At 44.7% G+C, this 19,327-nt stretch overlaps 1 long non-coding RNA gene across 1 annotated transcript; it reads right to left on the reverse strand.

Annotated features, from left to right (window-relative positions):
- Positions 1-1,572: 1,572 nt before the first annotated feature.
- LOC132207731 (uncharacterized) lies at positions 1,573-18,996 on the reverse strand. Its single transcript, XR_009443759.1, has 4 exons — positions 18,844-18,996; positions 15,061-15,214; positions 10,141-10,240; positions 1,573-2,452 (listed from the first exon to the last, which is right to left on the reverse strand). It is a non-coding gene; the product is annotated as an uncharacterized LOC132207731 (long non-coding RNA).
- Positions 18,997-19,327: the final 331 nt, after the last annotated feature.

A 19,327-nucleotide genomic window follows, 5' to 3' on the forward strand; every position in this document is an offset into this window, starting at 1 on the left:
AGTTTGGGAGGTTCAAGTCCATAGCTCCCTGAAACAGCAGCACAAGAAGATAAGATGGTGAAAAATTTCACTTTCATGGTACACAGCCTCAGGATATGGTCAACGTGGATGTCTGGTTCATAAGTGGCATGTCAGAGCTTGCACTATTTGTACGAGAATTACTACGGTTTCAACCACGAAATGGCCACAACTTGATCAAAAGAGAAAGTGACCATCAAGCAGTTTGAACCATCAGCTGTCAAATAAATTAAGACAGAGTTAAACGTATTTGCAGGAGTTTTTTTTTTACATTTTTAAAAAAAAATCAATAATGGGATGATCACATCACTGGATAAGAATGGCAGTTTCCTTCCCTAAAGGTCATCGGTGAACAGATGGGTTTTTCCCAACAAAGACAATGGATTCACAGTCATCATCAAATTCTTATTTCCAGATGGATTCACACCTAGGTCCCCAGACCAGTATCTCAGCCTCTAGGGAAGTGATGGACAGAAGACTAAATAGAAAATATGTACTAGAAATCATACAACGTCTTGGTTTATGTTTCCATCATGAGATCCATCGCTGCTACGGACACCAGGTAAAGAGCTGAAGAGACTGCAATGCCCCCAGGCAGAGTCACAGCGGTCACCAGGTTTCATAGCCGACAGGGAAAATGTAATCAGGGATTATAGGACATGACTCATCCCAAACCTAAGTTTTAAATCCAAACATTCCTTTGATTTTTATCCACAAAATGAAAGATTACATTGTTTCCAATAAACAAATGTCTGTGGAGAGCAACAGAATCCGTCATTGTAAAGGTGTGCAGACCTATCTAACAAATAAAGGGCCATCGAGATCATCACAGAATTCCTAGTGTGGAAGATGGCCATTCAGTCAATATCAACCCTGCAAAGAGCATCCCACCCAGTCTCACACCCTACCCTATGCCTGCATTTTGCACACAAGATACGATGGGCAATTTAGCATAGTCAATCTACATAATTTGCACAGTTTTGGACTGTGGGAGGAAACCAGAGCATCTGGAGGAAACTCACGCAGACAGTGTCTGGGTAAGACACTCTTTGTCAGGTCAGAGCGGACATGATGGGCTAAATGGTCTGCTCCCACACTGGAGGGATTCTATGATCTCCAGCAACAAGCCCAAAACACATGGTTTTTGAATCTACTATAACAATGTGTGGAGCTGGATGAACACAACAGGTCAAGCAGCATCTCAGGAGCACAAAAGCTGACGTTTCAGGCCTTGAACCTTCTCTAGGCCCGAAAAGTCAGCTTTTGTGCTCCTGAGATGCTGCTTGGACTGCTGTGTTCATCCAGCTCCACACATTGTCATCTTGGATTCTCCAGCATCTGCAGTTCCCATTATCACTGATACTATTTTTGATTCTACTGTTAGCTATATTCAAACCAATCAACTTATTCAGAAATTTGCTGGTAGTTAACCAGTCCTGATGAACCAGGAAATCCCTTTTCACATATTGTGCAGGTGGATAGTCTTTAGTCAGTGCGAATGTGTCGACGTGTTGTGACAACGTGACTATTTCCAAGCTCTACCTTACACAACTGTTAGTGTGACATTTTATTCACAATACCAGCACCTTTAATTGAGCAGGGATCGGTAACATCTGTACAAACAGCCCAAAACCATGGTTCATTTGATAGTGAGAGTGACAGCAAAGTTCTTCAACTGTGGTTGTCTGTGAACTCACTGGTGTGTTAACAGTTTGGCTGACAATGAATCCCTTCCCACACTCAGAGCTCATGAAAGGTCTCTCCCCAGAGTGAACTCGCTGGTGTATCAGCGGGGAATTCGAATCAGCAAAGCCTTTCCCTCATGCAGAACAGGTCAATGGTCTCTCTCCAGTGTGACTCTGGTGGTCAGTTTCTCGCTGGGATGGATGAAGAAATTCCTTCCTGCAATCTGCACATTTCCACACTCTGTCTCCCAGCGTCACTGCACTGGTGTTCGGACATTTCAGATGAATCTTCACAGACTCTTCAACACACACGCCATGTGCATTTCTCCCCAATGTGAGTGCTGCTTTTTCCTTCATTGTTCAAAATCCTGAGATAATTGGGTTGTGATAAACAAAGTGACCGTCAGACCTGGATGTGGACCTGTTTAAATTCTCCAACTGCAGACTATACTTTCAAACAGAAAGTTAAGTGGAGCGAGTAAGAAACCAGAAGGACACAGATTGTGAAACTGAGAAATTCTCTGGGCATGTGTGGAGCGATACTTGGGGAAAATGCTGGATCACCATTAGAACAAATTCATTCATAAATATCCTCCAGGTAAGGGATCCAGTCAGTGTTTGCATAAAACTACCAAAAGAGAGAGGTGGGGGAAGCCAGCGAGGAAGGACAGTCATTGTATAGATCTGTAACTCAACCTTTCGATCCCTCTGAAAGACTAAGAATAGTGCAGAAGTAAAATTGTGGAAATCTGAAATGAAAACAAAAAATGCTTCGTCAGCGTTGTACAGCACAAAACAATCCCTTTGGTCCCAGTTTTCCATGCTGACTAGATATCCCAAATTAATCTAATCCCATTTGCAAGCATTTGACCTATATTCTGCTACACCCTTCCTATTCACATAGGACATTTAAGAGGTATCTGGATGGGTAACTCTACCAGCTTCCACCAGTTCCTCTGGCAGCTCATTCTACACAGGCACCACCCACTTTCCCTTTTAAAAAAAAAACAAATTCACTGGAAAAGCTCAGCAGGCCTGTAGCATCTGTTAAGGAGGAAAAAAAAAGTTAACATTTCAGGACCGGTGACCCTTCCTCAGAACCCGAAACTCTTCTCTCCTCCACAGATGCTGCCAAACCTGCTGAGCTTTTCCAGCAAATTTGTTTTTTTTTAAGATTTAAGGCATCTGCAGTTCTTTTGGTTCCCTTTTAAGACTTTCCCTCTCAGCTTAAGCCAATGTTATTAGTTCTCGTCTCCCCTAACCTGGGAAAACAATCTTGGCCATTCACCCTACGCCCACCATAATTTTAACAACCTCGATAAGGTCACCAGTCAGCCTTCAATGCTCCAGGGAAAATAGACCCAGCATATTCAACTTCTCCCTACAGCTCAAAACTTCCACCACTTGCAACATCCTTGTAAATCTTTTCTGCACCCTGCCAAGTTCAACAGCATCATTCCTATAGCAGGGAGACCAGAACTGAACACAGTATTCCAAACGCAGCATCATCAATGCCTTGTTCAGCCTATAACATTGACCTCCCAACTCCTACACTCAATGCACTGACCAATAAATGCAAGCACAGCAAATATCATCTTCACTACCTTCTGAACCTGCAATCCACCTTCAAGGAACTGTGCACATGCACCCCAAGGAGTCCCTGTTGCATAACAGTCCCCAGGGCCTCATCATTAACTGTTTAAGTCCTGCGCTGATTTGCATTACCATAATGCAATCGCTCACATTTAGCTGAACTAAACTTATTTCTATCACTCCTTGGCCCATCAACCCATGTGATTACGTTCCCATTGTGCTTGGGAAGTAAACGCCTTTGCTGTCTACTACAACAACAATTTTAGTGTCATCTGCAAACTTACTAACCATTCCTCCAATATTCATTCCACATGATTTGCATCAATGATTAAAAAAGCAGTGGACCCAGCACCGATCCTTGCAGCACACTGCTGTTCATAGTCATCTAGACTGAATCCGCTCCCCCCTGGCTGACCATAATCTTGTCTCCTACCTTCAAGCCAATTTTGTTTCAAATAGCTACCTCTCCCTGGGTTCCATTTGATCTAATCTTGCTAACCAATCTGTCATGTGGAGCTTTGGTGAATGCCTTGCTGAAGTCCATAATAGACAATGTCCACTGCTTTGCCTTCTTCAATCTTCTTTGTCACTTCTTCAAAAAACTCAATCAATTAAGTGAGACAAGATTTCCTACTCACAAAGCCATGTTGACTATCCCTAATCAGTCTTTGCTTCTCTAAACACATGCAAATCCTGTCCCTCAGAATCCCCACCAGCAACTTACCCACCACTGACATCAGGCTCAACGGTCGATGGTCCCGTGGCTTTTCCTGAAAGAATGGCACCACATTAGCCACCCGGCCTTCTGGCACTTCACTAGTGTCAGTGATACAAATACCTCAGCAAGGGGCCAGCAATTACTTCCCCAGCTTCTCCCAGAGTTTGTGGGTAACACCTGATCAGGTGCCAGGAACCTATCCACCTTTATGCATTTTAAGACATCCAGCACCTAGATCTCTGTAATGTAGACACTTTTCACGACTCATTATTTATGTCTCCATGTTCTCTAGCTTCCATATCCTTCTCTGCAGTAAATACTAATGTGAAATACTCATTCACTATCTCAGCCTGCAGTTCCACACAGACAGCCTCGTTGATCTTTAAAGGGGCCCTATTTTCTCCCTAGTTGCTTTTTTGTCCCAAATGAAGTTTCAGAATCTCTTGGGATTCCCCTTAACTTGATTTGCCAAAGATAGCTCATGTCTCCTTTTTGCCGTCCTGATTTCTCGAGTATACTCCTACTGCCCTTGTACTTCGAGGGATTGACCCAATTCCTGCTGTCAATACCCGACATGTGCTGCCGCCTTTTTCTTGACCACAGCCTCAATTTCTCCAGTCAGCCAGTATCCCCTACATTTACCAGCCTTGCCCTTCACATGAACAGGAACATATTGTGTCTGGGCTCTCCTTATTTTAGTTTTGAAGACCTCCCACTTTCCAAGCATTCCTTGACCTGCATATTACCTCTCTCAATCATCTTTTGCAAGTTCTTGCCCAACAATGTCAAAGTTGGCCTTACTCCAATTTAGAATTTTGAAATGTATATTAAATAAATATGTTTTATTTTAAACTGATCACATCTGCCTGCATCTGGCATATACTCCTCTAAACCTCTCTTGTCTATGTCCTAATTCAAATGTCTTTTAAACAACGTGACTGTACCTGTATCTGCCACTTCCTCTGAAAGTTTGTTCCACACATGGACAACTCCGTAAAAATAAAAGTTTCCCTCATGTCTTTTTAAATATGTCTTTCTCCTCTCACCTTACACACATGTCCGCTTGTCTTGAAATCAGCCAACCTCGGGAATAAACCCTTGCTATTTGCATAATCTGTGCCCTCATGATTTTATGAACCTCTAAGGCCACTCGTTAACCCATTATGCTGCAGTGAGAAAAGTGCCAGCTTTGGCCGTCTATTTGATAATCAAGCCCTCCATTCCTGGCAACATCCCAGCAAGTTAGGACACGAGTTAGGAAGCATGGACTGGGAGCAGTTGTTCCATGGTAAGGGAACTATAGACATGTGGAGATTGTTTAAGGAACAGTTGTTGGGAGTGATGAGTAAATATGTCCCTCTGAGACAGGCAAGACGGGGTAAGATAAAGGAACCTTGGATGACGAGAGCGGTGGAGCTTCTAGTGAAAAGGAAGAAGGTAGCTTACATAAGGTGGAGGAAGCTAGGGTCAAGTTCAGCTAGAGAGGATTACATGCAGGCAAGGAAGGAGCTCAAAAATGGTCTGAGGAGAGCCAGGAGGGGGCACGAGAAAGGCTTGGCAGAAGGAATCCGGGAAAACACAAAGGCATTTTACACTTACGTGAGGAATAAGAGAATGGTCAAAGAAAGAGTAGGGCCGATCAGGGATAGCATAGGGAACTTGTGTGTGGAGCCTGAGGAGGTAGGGGAAGCCCTAAATGAGTTTTTTGCTTCTGTCTTTACGAAAGAAACGACCTGTGTAGTGAATGAAACCTTTGAAGAGCAGGTGTGCATGCTGGAATGGATAGAGATAGAGGAAGCTGATGTACTGAAAATTTTGTCAAACATTAAGATTGACAAGTCGCCAGGCCCGGATCAGATTTGTCCTCGGCTGCTTTGGGAAGCGAGAAATGCAATTGCTTCGCCACTTGCGAAGATCTTTGCATCCTCGCTCTCCACTGGAGTCGTACCTGAGGACTGGAGCGAGGCAAATGTAATTCCTCTCTTCAAGAAAGGAAATAGGGAAATCCCCGGCAATTATAGACCGGTAAGTCTCACGTCTGTCGTCTGCAAGGTGTTAGAAAGGATTCTGAGGGATAAGATTTATGACCATCTGGAAGAGCATGGCTTGATCAAATACAGTCAACACGGCTTTGTGAGGGGTAGGTCATGCCTTACAAACCTTATCGAGTTTTTTGAGGATGTGACTAGTAAGGTTGATGAGGGTCAAGCTGTGGATGTGGTGTATATGGACTTCAGTAAGGCATTTGATAAGGTTCCCCATGGAAGGCTCATTCAGAAGGTCAGGAGGAATGGGATACAGGGGAACTTAGCTGCTTGGATACAGAATTGGCTGGCCAACAGAAGACAGCGAGTGGTAGTAGAAGGAAAATATTCTGCCTGGAAGTCAGTGGTGAGTGGGGTTCCACAGGGCTCTGTCCTTGGGCCTCTACTGTTTGTAATTTTTATTAATGACTTGGACGAGGGAATTGAAGGATGGGTCAGCAAGTTTGCAGACGACACAAAGGTCGGAGGTGTCGTTGACAGTGTAGAGGGCTGTTGTAGGCTGCAGCGGGACATTGACAGGATGCAGAGATGGGCTGAGAGGTGGCAGATGGAGTTCAACCTGGATAAATGCGAGGTGATGCATTTTGGAAGGTCGAATTTGAAAGCTGAGTACAGGATTAAGGATAGGATTCTTGGCAGCGTGGAGGAACAGAGGGATCTTGGTGTGCAGATACATAGATCCCTTAAAATGGCCACCCAAGTGGACAGGGTTGTTAAGAAAGCATATGGTGTTTTGGCTTTCATTAACAGGGGGATTGAGTTTAAGAGTCGTGAGATCTTGTTGCAGCTCTATAAAACTTTGGTTAGACCGCACTTGGAATACTGCGTCCAGTTCTGGGCGCCCTATTATAGGAAAGATGTGGATGCTTTGGAGAGGGTTCAGAGGAGGTTTACCAGGATGCTGCCTGGACTGGAGGGCTTATCTTATGAAGAGAGGTTGACTGAGCTCGGTCTCTTTTCATTGGAGAAAAGGAGGAGGAGAGGGGACCTAATTGAGGTATACAAGATAATGAGAGGCATAGATAGAGTCGATAGCCAGAGACTATTTCCCAGGGTAGAAATGGCTAGCACGAGGGGTCATAGTTTTAAGCTGGTTGGTGGAAAGTATAGAGGGGATGTCAGAGGCAGGTTCTTTACGCAGAGAGTTGTGAGAGCATGGAATGCGTTGCCAGCAGCAGTTGTGGAAGCAAGGTCATTGGGGTCATTTAAGAGACTGCTGGACATGCATATGGTCACAGAAATTTGAGGGTGCATCCATGAGGATCAATGGTCGGCACAACATTGTTGGCTGAAGGGCCTGTTCTGTGCTGTACTGTTCTATGTTCTATGTTCTAAGTCTATTCTGAACTGTCTCCAGTTTAATAATAATGTCCTTCCTGTAACAGGGCGACCAGAGCTGCACACAATACCTCAAATGAAGCCAAAACAATGTCCTGTACAACCTCAACATAACATCCCAACTCTGAGACTCTAAGGTCTGAGCAATGAAAGCAAGTGAGCTGAACAACTTATTAATCACTCTGTCTACTTGTCTACATAAACTTCAAAGAATTATGCACTTGAATCTCAGCATTTCTCTGTTCCACAACACTACCCTGGGTGCAACCATCAATTGTGCAAGTCCTACCCTGGTCATTTTACTGAAATACAATGTCTCACATTTATTCAAATTGAACTTCATCCTCCACTCCTCAACCCATTGACATAATTGATCAAGATCTTGCTGTCATCTTCGATAACCTTCACTGACCACTATACCAACATTTCATACCACTAATTCTAGTATCATCTGCAAACTTACTAATCTTGTCCCTTAAATTCTCATCCAAATCATTAATATAAATGAGAAACAAAAGTGGACCCTGTGCCAAATGCTGTGGAACATGCTGGTCACAGAACTCCACTCTGAAAAATCCTCCATCACCACGGTCTCTCCTCCAACTGAGCCAATTCCGCTTCCAATTAGCAAGCTCTTCCTGAATCACATGTGATCTAACTTTACGCATCAGTCTACCATGTGGAATCATGTCAAAGGCTTCACTCTCACTCTGGGAGGTGCTGCAAAACTGAAACAATTCCCCAACCATTTGCCCATCATTCCTTGAAAAGTTAAATCCCAACTCTCTTGAGAATAACTGCTAAATCTGCATCCAGCTGCCATTCAGACTGTTCCAGATCCTGGGAACTTGCGGAGTCAAACACTCTTCACATTTTCACTCTGCATTTTTTGCCAATTATCTGAATGTTGTACTCCACAGTTACCAAACATTGCTACAATGGAGAATTACCTGAGCTTCTGTTCACTCTCTCCAAACCAGAGACACATCAATTTTAATTTACTTGTGGGACGTGGCCTTTGCTGCACAGGCAAATATTGATTTCCACTTTTATTCGATTTGGAGAAAGTGGTACTTTCTATTACTGCTGCACTCCATCTGCTGTAAGTACACCACTGTGCTGTTATGATGATAATCCACCCTGGAGCCTCACTACCCTCCCTACTGCAGGAATCATACCTCAGACCTCACTACCCTCCAGATCATGCCCTCAAGCCACGCTACCTGCATTGTTGCAGGCATCGTTCTCGAGCCTCAACACCCTTCACATCTGTGGAATCCCCCTCCAGCCTCAACTCACACCATCTATCTAGATTCCTCCAGTCTCACAGACCACCTTATCTGTCATCTCCTCCAGCCCACAAACTTCTTTAGCTCTATAATTGTCTTTACCGTCACAAACCTCCCTTTGTCTGGTCTCCTACAGCCTCACAATCTTCCCCATTTCTGTAATCTCCTCCAAGCTCACTTTTCTCTATTTTTGTAGTCTTCTCCAGTCTCAGAACCCTTCTTGTCTCACATATCATCCAGCCTCACAGATCAATGATACAAGAACGATATTTCTTTCCTCTAATACAATCCTTATTTTTATTCATCCACATGATGGCGGTACTTTCAATTTCCTGGGCTTCAGGCCCCAGAATTGAAGTCAACCGCTTTACCTCTCTACCTCACTTTTCTCCCGAAAACACTGACCAATCATGAGTCATTTATTCTAATATCTCATTTTCTGAAATAACTTGAAATATTGCTGGGCATCTTCCTATGTGAAGAGTCTCAGAGGACTACAGTACAGAAAAAGGCTTTGTGGCCCATCCAGCCTGGGCTGGTTAAAAACCACACCCTAACTATTCTAATCTAATTTTCCAGCACTTGGCCTATAGACCTGTCTGCGTTGGCATCACAAGTGGGCATCTAAATATGCCTTAAACGCTATGAGGATCTCGGTGCCTACCACCCTCAGAGACAGTGAGGTTCAGTGCCATTGTCACAGCATGATGACATCACAGAGACGAGCTGAGTCTGTGCAAACCAAAGATCCCCCACACACCGTGAAGGACGGGAGGGTCCCTGATAGGGGGCAGAGGAGATTTAACAGAATGGTTTGTAGGAAGAGGGTTTTTAGTTGCATGGATAGGGTTTTTTTTAAAAGTTATAATTTCATGTGACTTAGGTATTGCTGGGACATATTGAGAATATCCATCGACAATAGATGGACTCTCCTTCACAACCTCTCCTCTTGCCTGGGGTATGGTAATCTTCAGGTTAAACCAGCCCGATGGTCAGGTAAGATAATGGTGACTTTACCTTAGGCACAGAGATGCCACTTTGCCTCAGTGGTGTAGAAGGGAATGTTGAATGTGGTGGATGGGACACCACTCCGACACTGCTTCATCTGGAGGATGTTAACTTCCTTTAATATTGTTGGGGCTGTACTCATGCAGGTAAGTGGAAATGAAAAGTGGATGAGTGCCTTACACACAAGAAGCAAACTGTCATTCGGTAATCAGGCGCTTGGGGAAACTGAGATTGATCTCCTTGTTACAAAGGATTTTGAGGGGACCTTTGATAGGAGGTGTTTACAAAAGATAAACATTAGAATGGTAAAATGTACACTCAACTGGCCATAAAAAAGGACTACAGGACATATATTGAAAGTTGTAGGAAAGATCTATTGAGAGAATGGAGTAATAAGAGAGAGATTTTACATGGCAAATGGGAATGAGCAGGAACACAATACTCACACACAATGCGAATATCCAGGTCCTGATGAATTGAGTAATTCTGTCAGAGTTTGGTGTTACAATTATTGAGCTTCCTACCTGAAAGTCCACTTGTAATATCCTGTAACACAAATTCATAAAATCCATCACTGTCAGAGTAGGAATCCACAACATCCCCTCCTCCTGGCCGAGGGTAACTGTGCATTGTTCCTGCTGCACATTATTCCTTGTGGGAGTCAGCAGCTGATTCGAGGGATTTCTATTTGGGTTTCTAGGAATTTCCACATTGGGGCTTCATGTCACTGAACAGAACAACAGGTGTTTGACACAAGGCAAAGAATGGCCAAGATTTAGTGAGATGCAGGCAGCAGGATTTGCTTCCTTTTCTTTCCTTCTGTGCTGCTGCACTGCCACAATGAGACATCAGCTTTTCCGGCCCAATGCAACTTGATGAACAAGTTGTCTCGATTCTGAGAAAGGGGCAGTAAGCTTCTCCCAGTCATTTGAAAAAACGCCCCTGAAAAAGGCAGCAATTACAGATGTGTCATGTTGCCCAGTGCTCCCAACAAAAAGATGAGAAGAATGAGGGAGGATCTCATAAAAAAGGGATAACAGTCAAGTTCCATGAGGGTTAGAGTTTATGGAGAGATATTGATAAATGGGCGACAAGTCGGCAAATGGAGTATATTTTGGGAAAACGAGAAGTTGCTATTTTTTGAGGACATGACCAAAGAACAGTGTTATTTAAAAATGTAAAAACTGTGGAAAACTGCAACACAAAAGGGATTCAGGAATAATTGTGCAGGAAGCATGAAGCGAGCACACAGTTGCAACAGGTAATCGGGAAGGGTCATGGGATGTTATGCTTATGTCAAGGTGTTTGCAGTAGAAGAGTTTGGAATACATGTCTTAGGACAAATGTACAACTTGCTGGCAAGACCACATCTGGAAGAATGCGAGCAGCTTTTTTGGTCCACTTATTCGAGCAAGTATATAACTTCACTGGAGGCATTTCAAAGAAGATGAACTAAGATGATCATTGGTTTGGAGGGATTATGTTTTAAGCTAAGACTAAACAGGTCTGGAATATACTAACTAGATTTTTTTTGAAGAATGAGAGATGTTCTAATTAAAAATAGAGGATTCTTAAGGGAGTTGACAGGATAAATGCAGAGGAAATATTTCTCATCGTGGGAGCAGATTCTTGATAAGGCAGAGAAGAGAGGGTTCTCTTTTGGAATTGTCAAGCTTAAGGCAACACAGACATGGGTAAGGGGTTTCAGTCGCGAATGAGCTGGAGTGAGGTGGAGAGAAGGAGCATTTTAGAGATTGAAATTTCTGGCATTTGTGATTGAAATGTACGGTAAGATGTTTTTCTTGAGACCAGATATGAGAGCATTATTGAGAAGGGTGCAGTTCAGCCTCAGACAGTTCCCAATGAGAGGGATGGATTCAGTACAATAGTAAGGAAAAATAATTTGTAATAATAACTGAAGGCAATGTGTTTTACTATCACAAAGTGTTATTGGAGGAAATTTCAGCTAATCAAGTAGTGGAAGCATGATAAGCAGTTTTATAATTGAGTAACAGTGGAGCAAAGTGATGGAGACGAGTTAGATCTGAACATTGTAGAATACATGTGAAAGTTAACACAGTGCTTGTCGAAGATCTCACCTCCTGGAAGTATGTTGGTGAGAAACAGCATGGGCCAAGGATAGATCCTTGAGGGACATTTACTACATGGATTTCAGACAGGAAAGAGAGATGGAGTGGGATTTTCAAATGACGGTGAGGTCGAACATTGGTTTTAAACAGAATGGGTGAGAAGGACATAACCAGAAAAGAGAAACAGACAGAACAAGTAACAATATCTGTGAATTGGCATCGGGGAAGAGGCAGGGAGGAGGAGGAGAAATAAGAGTTGGAATATTTGTAGTTTCGTGAGAATAGGGCATGTGTCTCCTTCACTTGCCGTTGGAGGGGAGGATGGAGGAGACAGGATGATGGACAGTGTTTTGCAAAGAAACCATGCCTGTGTTAGTGATATTTAAAAATGAGTGAACAAACCTGATGACTAACTTTTATCCAGAATGTTAAAATGTACAACAGAAGTCCAGGTTCAAATCCTATCTCAGCAGATGGTGGAATTTGAATTCAATAAAAAAACTGGAAGAATCAACTGGTTGCCATGGCAACGATTGCTGATGACAGAGAGAAAAAAAAAATCTAATGTCCTTCGGGGAAAGAAATTTGCCAACCTCAGCAAGCCACTCAGTTGCAAATCACTGCAAAGTTTCAACAAAGGAATGAAGCTGGGTGGCCCATTTGGCATCTACCAGGGAACTAGGAAAGACAACTGCAGAATCAGCCCTATCGACCCCCCAAACTCCTGCTTAATAATATCTGGGGGCTAGTGGCAAAATTTGGAGAGCCGCTTCAAAGACGAGTCAAGGAACAGTGTCAGACTCATGGAAACATACCTGGCAAACAATGACACACACCACTATCATTGTCCTTAGTGAAGCCCTGTCCCAGCAGACGTGACAGCACAGTGCTATTCTGACCAGATTATTTGACCTGGGAGTACTCAACATTGACTCTGACGCCTGGAAGTCTCATGGCTCCTGCTGATTACCATGTACCATCCTCCCTTGGTTGATAAATCAGCAGTAGTATTATCGCTAGATTATTAATCCAGAGACCCAGATAACATTCTGGGGACCTGGGTTCGCATCTTGCCATGGCAGATGGTGAAACATGAATTAAATAATGATCTGGAACTAAGATTCTAATGATGACCATGAAACCATTGCCAATTATCAGGAAAGACCCATCTGGTTCACTTATGTCCTTTCCGGAAATGTGCCATCCTTACCTGGTCTGGATGACATGTGACTCCAAACCCATAGTGATGTGCTTCACTCTTAACTACCTTCCAGGTAATAAACGCTGGTCCAGCCAGCGATTTCCACATCCCAAGAGTGAATTTTAAGAAGCAAAAAACTCTATCATGTTGAACAGCACTTGGAGGAAACACTGCGAGTGTGAATAGCACTAAATGTACTCAATGTCCACATCAGGAGTAGTTTGTAGGAGGATTACCAATCAGGCTAGTCGAGTCCTAAAGGACAAAGCTGCTTGGCTGGGACTGCAGCAGGTGCTGACGCACCAAACGGGGAAAATATAGCTGATCTCATCATCACCAATTTCCCAGCTGCAGAGGCATCTGTCCATGACAGGATTGATAACAGCAACCACCGCACAGTCCTGTGGAGACAAAGCCTCATCTTAAACTTGATAATACCCCCCATTGCGTTGGGTGGCACTAACTTCGGCTAAAAGGGACAGACTTGGAACAGACACAGGAGCTCAAAACCAGATATCTATGAGGCTTTGAGAGAGACTGCAACAGTAGCAGACCTTCTCCAGCACAATCTGTAACCTCATTGCCCAGCATATCCTACAGACAGCCATTGCCATTGATCCAGGGGACCAACACTGGTTGAATGGAGAGTATTGGAGGGCATGCCAAGGGCAGCACCAGGCATACCTAAAAATAAGGTGCCAACCTGGTAAAACCACCAAACAGGACTATCTGCATGCCAAATAGCATAAGCAGCAAGAGTTAGAGTTAAGCCACCCCATAACCAATAGATCAGATGCAAGCTCCGCAGTTCTGCCACACCCAGTCGTGAACGGTGATGGACAATTAAACAACTCACTGGAGGAAGCATGCCAAAAATCCCCATCTTTACCCGACACAGGAGCCCAACCTATCCATGCAAAAGACAAGTCTGCAGCAATCTTCAGCCAGAAGTGCCAACTGGATGATCCATCTCAGCCTTCTCCAGAGGTCCCCAACATCAGAGATGTGAGTTTTCATCCAATTTGATTCATTTCACATGATATTAAAGAAATGAATGAACAGTGCAAAGGTTATGGGCCCTGGCAACACTCTGGCAACAGTAGCGATGACTAGTGCTCTAGAGCTTGCGAGCATCCAAGCCAAACTATTTCAGTCCTGCTACGGCGCTGGCATCTACTAACAATTTGGGAAACTGCCCAGGTCTGTTCAGCACAAAAACATTGAAAATCGAACCCGACCAATTTCCCCTCAAGCAATCTACTCTCTATCATCAGTAAAGTGATGGAAGGCGTCATTGACAGCGGTCGTAAGCAGCACTTACTCAGCAGTAACCTGCTCAGTGACACCCAGCTTGGGCCATGGTGGGCACTCGGTTCCTGATCTTATTACAGACTTGATCCGCAAATTCACAAACAGCTGAATTCCTGAGGTGAGGTGAGGGTAAACAGCGGAGCTCTGCACAAAAACCACTTACTTCCACTTCAGTGACAATGACTGACAGTGACACCTTAGTTTCAGCTCATCTGCTGAACCTCTCATCTATTCCTGTGTTATCTCTAGACTTAACTACCCAAACTCACTGCCAGTCGGCCTCCCACATTCAACATCCCTGCAACCTCAAGAATACCTAAAATTCTGCTGCACACAAGTTCATTTGTACCAAGACCTGTTCACCATCACTGCTGTGCTCCCTGACCCACAAAGGCTCCTATTTATAAACAACAATTTAAAATTCTCACCCTTGATTTAATTCCTGGCTGTGATGAGCCCTATCTCCCTGCACCAAACAACCTTCAAGACTTCAACAACTCATTTAGTTCCAGACTCCAACAATGCGTTTAATCATCCCTTCACTATTGGAGGCTGTTTGTAAAGTTGCCAGAAAACGTGATCTGGAATTCCCCTGATAAACCTCTGAGGTTTGCTTTCCTTGAGAGAGTCAGGAAAACCTGTAGATTTGGTGACTTTTTGGTCACCTGACCTAATATGGCCTTACGTCAAAAGTTTGTTGATAATATTTTTGTGAAATTATAAAAGATGATAAAAATACAAATAGTTTGTTGATTTGAACATACACCATTAGCTCTTCGGTATCGCTAGATGAATGATCTGTAACTTCTCTCACAATGCTCCATTTGAGCACCTTTATCATACAAACTGCAGCAGCACACGAAAGTTAAACATCACCTTCCCCACAGGGAACAGGGCTTTGGCAACGATCGCTGGTATCTGTGGAAGGAGAAACACACAGTAAATGTTGCAGAAGTGCAAAATGAATGACACAGATAAAAACGCTGTAGAATTTGGGGTCTGAAATGGAAGAAAAATACACTCTCTTTCTGGGAAAATATTTCCTGACTGTGAAAGATACCATTCAAAAATTAATCTGGTAAGAGAGCAGCACATGGTCAGGGGGTGGGCAGCAGTGGAAAATTTATTTACAAAAAAGGTACAAGGAAATTACAGTAAAATACTACAGAGATCAAATCTATCCATCATTAGAGACTGAAGAGATTAGACACCGACAAAGGTGATCAGGGAGCACAGAAGTGAGCAAGAGCAGTGTGAGCTGCTATGATCCAACAGTCTGGGAAAGAAATCCATAAGAAACAAACATTTCTCTTGGATAAGAGATAATAGGAACTGCAGATGCTGGAGAATCCAAGATAACAAGGTGTGGAGCTGGATGAACACAGCAGGCCAAGGAGCATCTTAGGAGCAGGAAAGCTGACATTTCGGGCCTGGACACTTCATCAGAAATGGGGGAGGGGAAGAGGATTCTGAACTAAATAGGGAGAGACAGATCAAAGATGGAGAGAAAAGATATTTGGAGAGGAGACAGACAAGTTAAAGAGGCGGGCATGGAGCAGGTAAAGATGAGTATAGGTGGGGAGGTAGGGAGGTGATAGGTCAGTCCAGGGAGGACAGACAGGTCAAGGGGGTGGGATGAAGTTAGTAAGCAGGAAATATGGGTGCAGCTTGAGGTGGGAGGAGGCGATAGGAGAGAGGAAGAACAGGTTAGGGAGGCAGGGACAAGCTGGGCTAGTTTTGGGATGCAGTTGGGGGAGGGGAGATTTCGAAGCTTCTGAAATCCACATTGACACCATTGGGCTGCAGGGTTCCCAGGCAGAATATGCGTTGCTGTTTCTGCAACCCTTGGGTGGCATCGTTGTGGCACTGCAGGTGGCCCAGGATGGACATGTCATCTGAGGAATGGGACAGGGAGTTGAAATGGTTCGCGACTGGGAGGTGCAGTTGTTTCTTGCGAGCTGAGCGTAGGTGTTCTGCAAAGCAGTCCCCAAGCCTCTGCTTGGTTTCCGCAATGTAGAGGAGGCCACAACGGGTACAGGGGATGCAGTATACCACATTAGCAGATGTGCAGGTGAACATCTGCTCGATGTAGAAAGTCTTCTTGGGGCCTGGGATGGTGGGGGGGGGGGGTAGAAGAGGGAGGAGGTGTGGAGGCAAGTGTAGCACTTCCTTTGGTTGCAGGGGAAGGTGCCAGGAGTGGTGGGGTTGGAGGGCAGTGTGGAGCGGACAAGGGAGTCACGGAGAGACTGGTCTCTCCGGAAGGCAAGCAAGGGTGGGGAGGGAAAAATGTCTTTGATGGTGAGGTCGGATTGCTGATGGCGGAAGTGTCAGAGGATGACGTGTTCGATCCGGAGATTGGTGGAGTGGTATGTGAGGATGAGGGGGATTCTTTTTCAGTTGTTTTTGCAGGGACAGGGTGCGAGGGAGGAGTTGTAGAAAAATGCAGGAGACACGGTCAAGGGTGTTCTTGACCACTGCAGTGGGGAGGTGGGGAGTGGAGTTGCGGTCCTTGAAAAACAAGGACATCATAGATGTACGGGAGTGGAATCCTGGGAGCAGATGCGGCAGAGGTGAAGCAATTGGGAATAGGAGATGGCATTTTTGCAGGACGGAGGGTGGGTGTGAGATGTTAATGTGATAACATCCCATTAATTTAAAGAAGTAGAGAAATCAAAGTCTTTCATCTGCATTTGATTCCTATACAGAGACTTTGATTTATAGAAGTAAAGTCTTTTATCTACTCACATCGGTATGCAGGCACTGCCCTGAAGCTTCCTGCCCAGCTAGGAATTCAGTGTAAAGCTTTTGTAACTCCTTTTCTTCTCACACATCGGTATGCAGACACTGTCTTAAGTTTCCTGACTGAACTGAAATTAGAATCAATCTGTATCAAATAGGGTTAGGTGGGGAAAATTTGTAAAGGTGTGAAACCTCGAAAGTATGTAACTTCTGTCGCTGACTAAGGGGCCAGGGCACTGACTTTGTCCTAGCCAGACACACTAGCAACTTGAAAAACAATCTGTCCCAGACAACAACTCAAAATCGCCTCCTGCCGTTAGCAGCTACTTCACAAGCAATCAAAACTATATCCTGGTCTTTTATGTTGTTGATGTAATAATTGCTTGGTATCCTGTTTTTGTCTGTTGTAGTAATTGTTTTATGTATGATGCCATTGTAAATTGTGAAATCATTTTCTGTATCATGTCTTTTGTAAAGTATAAAAAGCAGGGACTGTCCAGGGAGAACTCCTTGTGAGACTCTGCACTGTGTGCCGGGTTGAGTACAGTGATTCTTCACAGCTTGTACTTGCTTGGTAAGAAAATGATTGGTGTTTTTCTAAACAGGTCTGTGTCTTGTTATTGCAGCACGTCCGTGAGGGTCTCCGAAAACAAACTTGACAGGTGGGAGGAGGTGTATTCTAGGTAGCTATGGGAGTCAGTGGGCTTGAAATATATATCGGTTTTGAGATTGTTCCCCAAGATGGAAACAGAGGACCAGGAAGGTGAGAGAGGTGGTTAGAGATGGTCCAGGTGAACTTAAGGTTGGGGTGGAAGGTGTTGGTGAAGTGGGCGAACTGTTCGAGCTCCTCATAGGAGCACGAGGCAGCGCCGATACAGTCATCCATGTACTGGAGGAGGAGGTACAGAAGAGGGATTGTTCCAAAGAGGCAGGCAAAGCTTGGGCCCATGCAGGTACCCATGGCCACCCCCTTTGTCTGTAGGCAGTGGGACAAGTTCACCGAAGCACATAATGGGGTCAGTGGAGGGGAACTGGTCAGACCTGCAGGACAGGAAATAGCGTAGGGCTTTTAGGCCATCTGTATGGGGAATGCAGGTGCTAATGTGGTACACTGCATCAGCTGTTCCCATTGTGGCCTCAACTACATCAGGGAAACCAAGCAGAGGCTTAGGGACCGCTTTACAGAACACCTCCACTCAGTTTGCAATAAACAATTGCTCATCCCCACCTCCCTAACCTGCTCTTCCTCTCACCTATCCCCTCCTCCCATCTCAAGCCACACCCCCATTTCCTACCTGCTAACCTCATCCCACCCCTTTGACTTGTTGGTCCTCCATAGACTGACCCATCCCCTGCCCACCTACACTCACCTTTACCTGCTCCATCCCCACCTCTTTAACTTGTCTGTTTCCTCTCCACTTGTCTCCCCGTCTCTCCCTGTTTATTTCAGTATCGCCTTCCCCTCCCCCATTTCTGAAGGGTGTGGGCCCGAATACGTCAGTTTTCCTGTTTCTCTGATGCTGGCTGTCCTGTCGTGTTCCTCCAGCTTCACCCCGGCCCTTTTAAAGTTTCAAAGCTTTCGCGCGTGCGCCCCGCGGATCATTGCCCCCAATAAAGATGGTGACGGTCACACGGGCCTATCGCCATCTGAGGCGTTGATTTGTTTTCTGCAAACGTGAGTCTGGGAGTTTCAAATGCGTGTGTTTTCCGACGTACACTAACTGTTTGTAAAACTTCCAAACCCATACGAATATCACTTCCCTCCAGCTTTCTGCCGGTTTGCTTTCTTTACCGCGGCCTGCTCTTACCTCAATTGCACAAATCTTGGTCTCAGCAAAGGATCTAGACCCTCTGATGCTGCTTGGCCTGCTGTGCACATCCAGCTGCACATCGTGTTATCTTGGTTCTCCGGCATCTGCAGTTCCGGTTATCTCAGCGACTCTGGACCGCTGTCGTGGATGATCACGTGGTTTGGTTTTCACTGATCCCGCCCTCCCTTCATTCCGATTGGGCGACATCCGCCCGGTCATGCACGGCACATCTGTGCTCCTATTGGTCGCGCACTGACATCAATCAGCCAGACTTCACGGTGAGCTGGAGCATGCGCAGTGCTTTGTGTTATTGTCAGAAGCAAATGATCGTCGTCGCAATGTTGCATTTTGAGACAAATGACACTGAGAACTGGATGAGAAAGATTGTTACATTAGCGATCCTGGGGTTTTAATAAGTCGCTCTGAGGAAGGGGCACTGCACCCGAAACGTTAACTCTGTTTTTTTACCTTCACAGATGCT

This window comes from Stegostoma tigrinum, unplaced genomic scaffold (genome assembly GCF_030684315.1).
Source record: "Stegostoma tigrinum isolate sSteTig4 unplaced genomic scaffold, sSteTig4.hap1 scaffold_140, whole genome shotgun sequence".
NCBI lineage: Eukaryota > Metazoa > Chordata > Chondrichthyes > Orectolobiformes > Stegostomatidae > Stegostoma > Stegostoma tigrinum.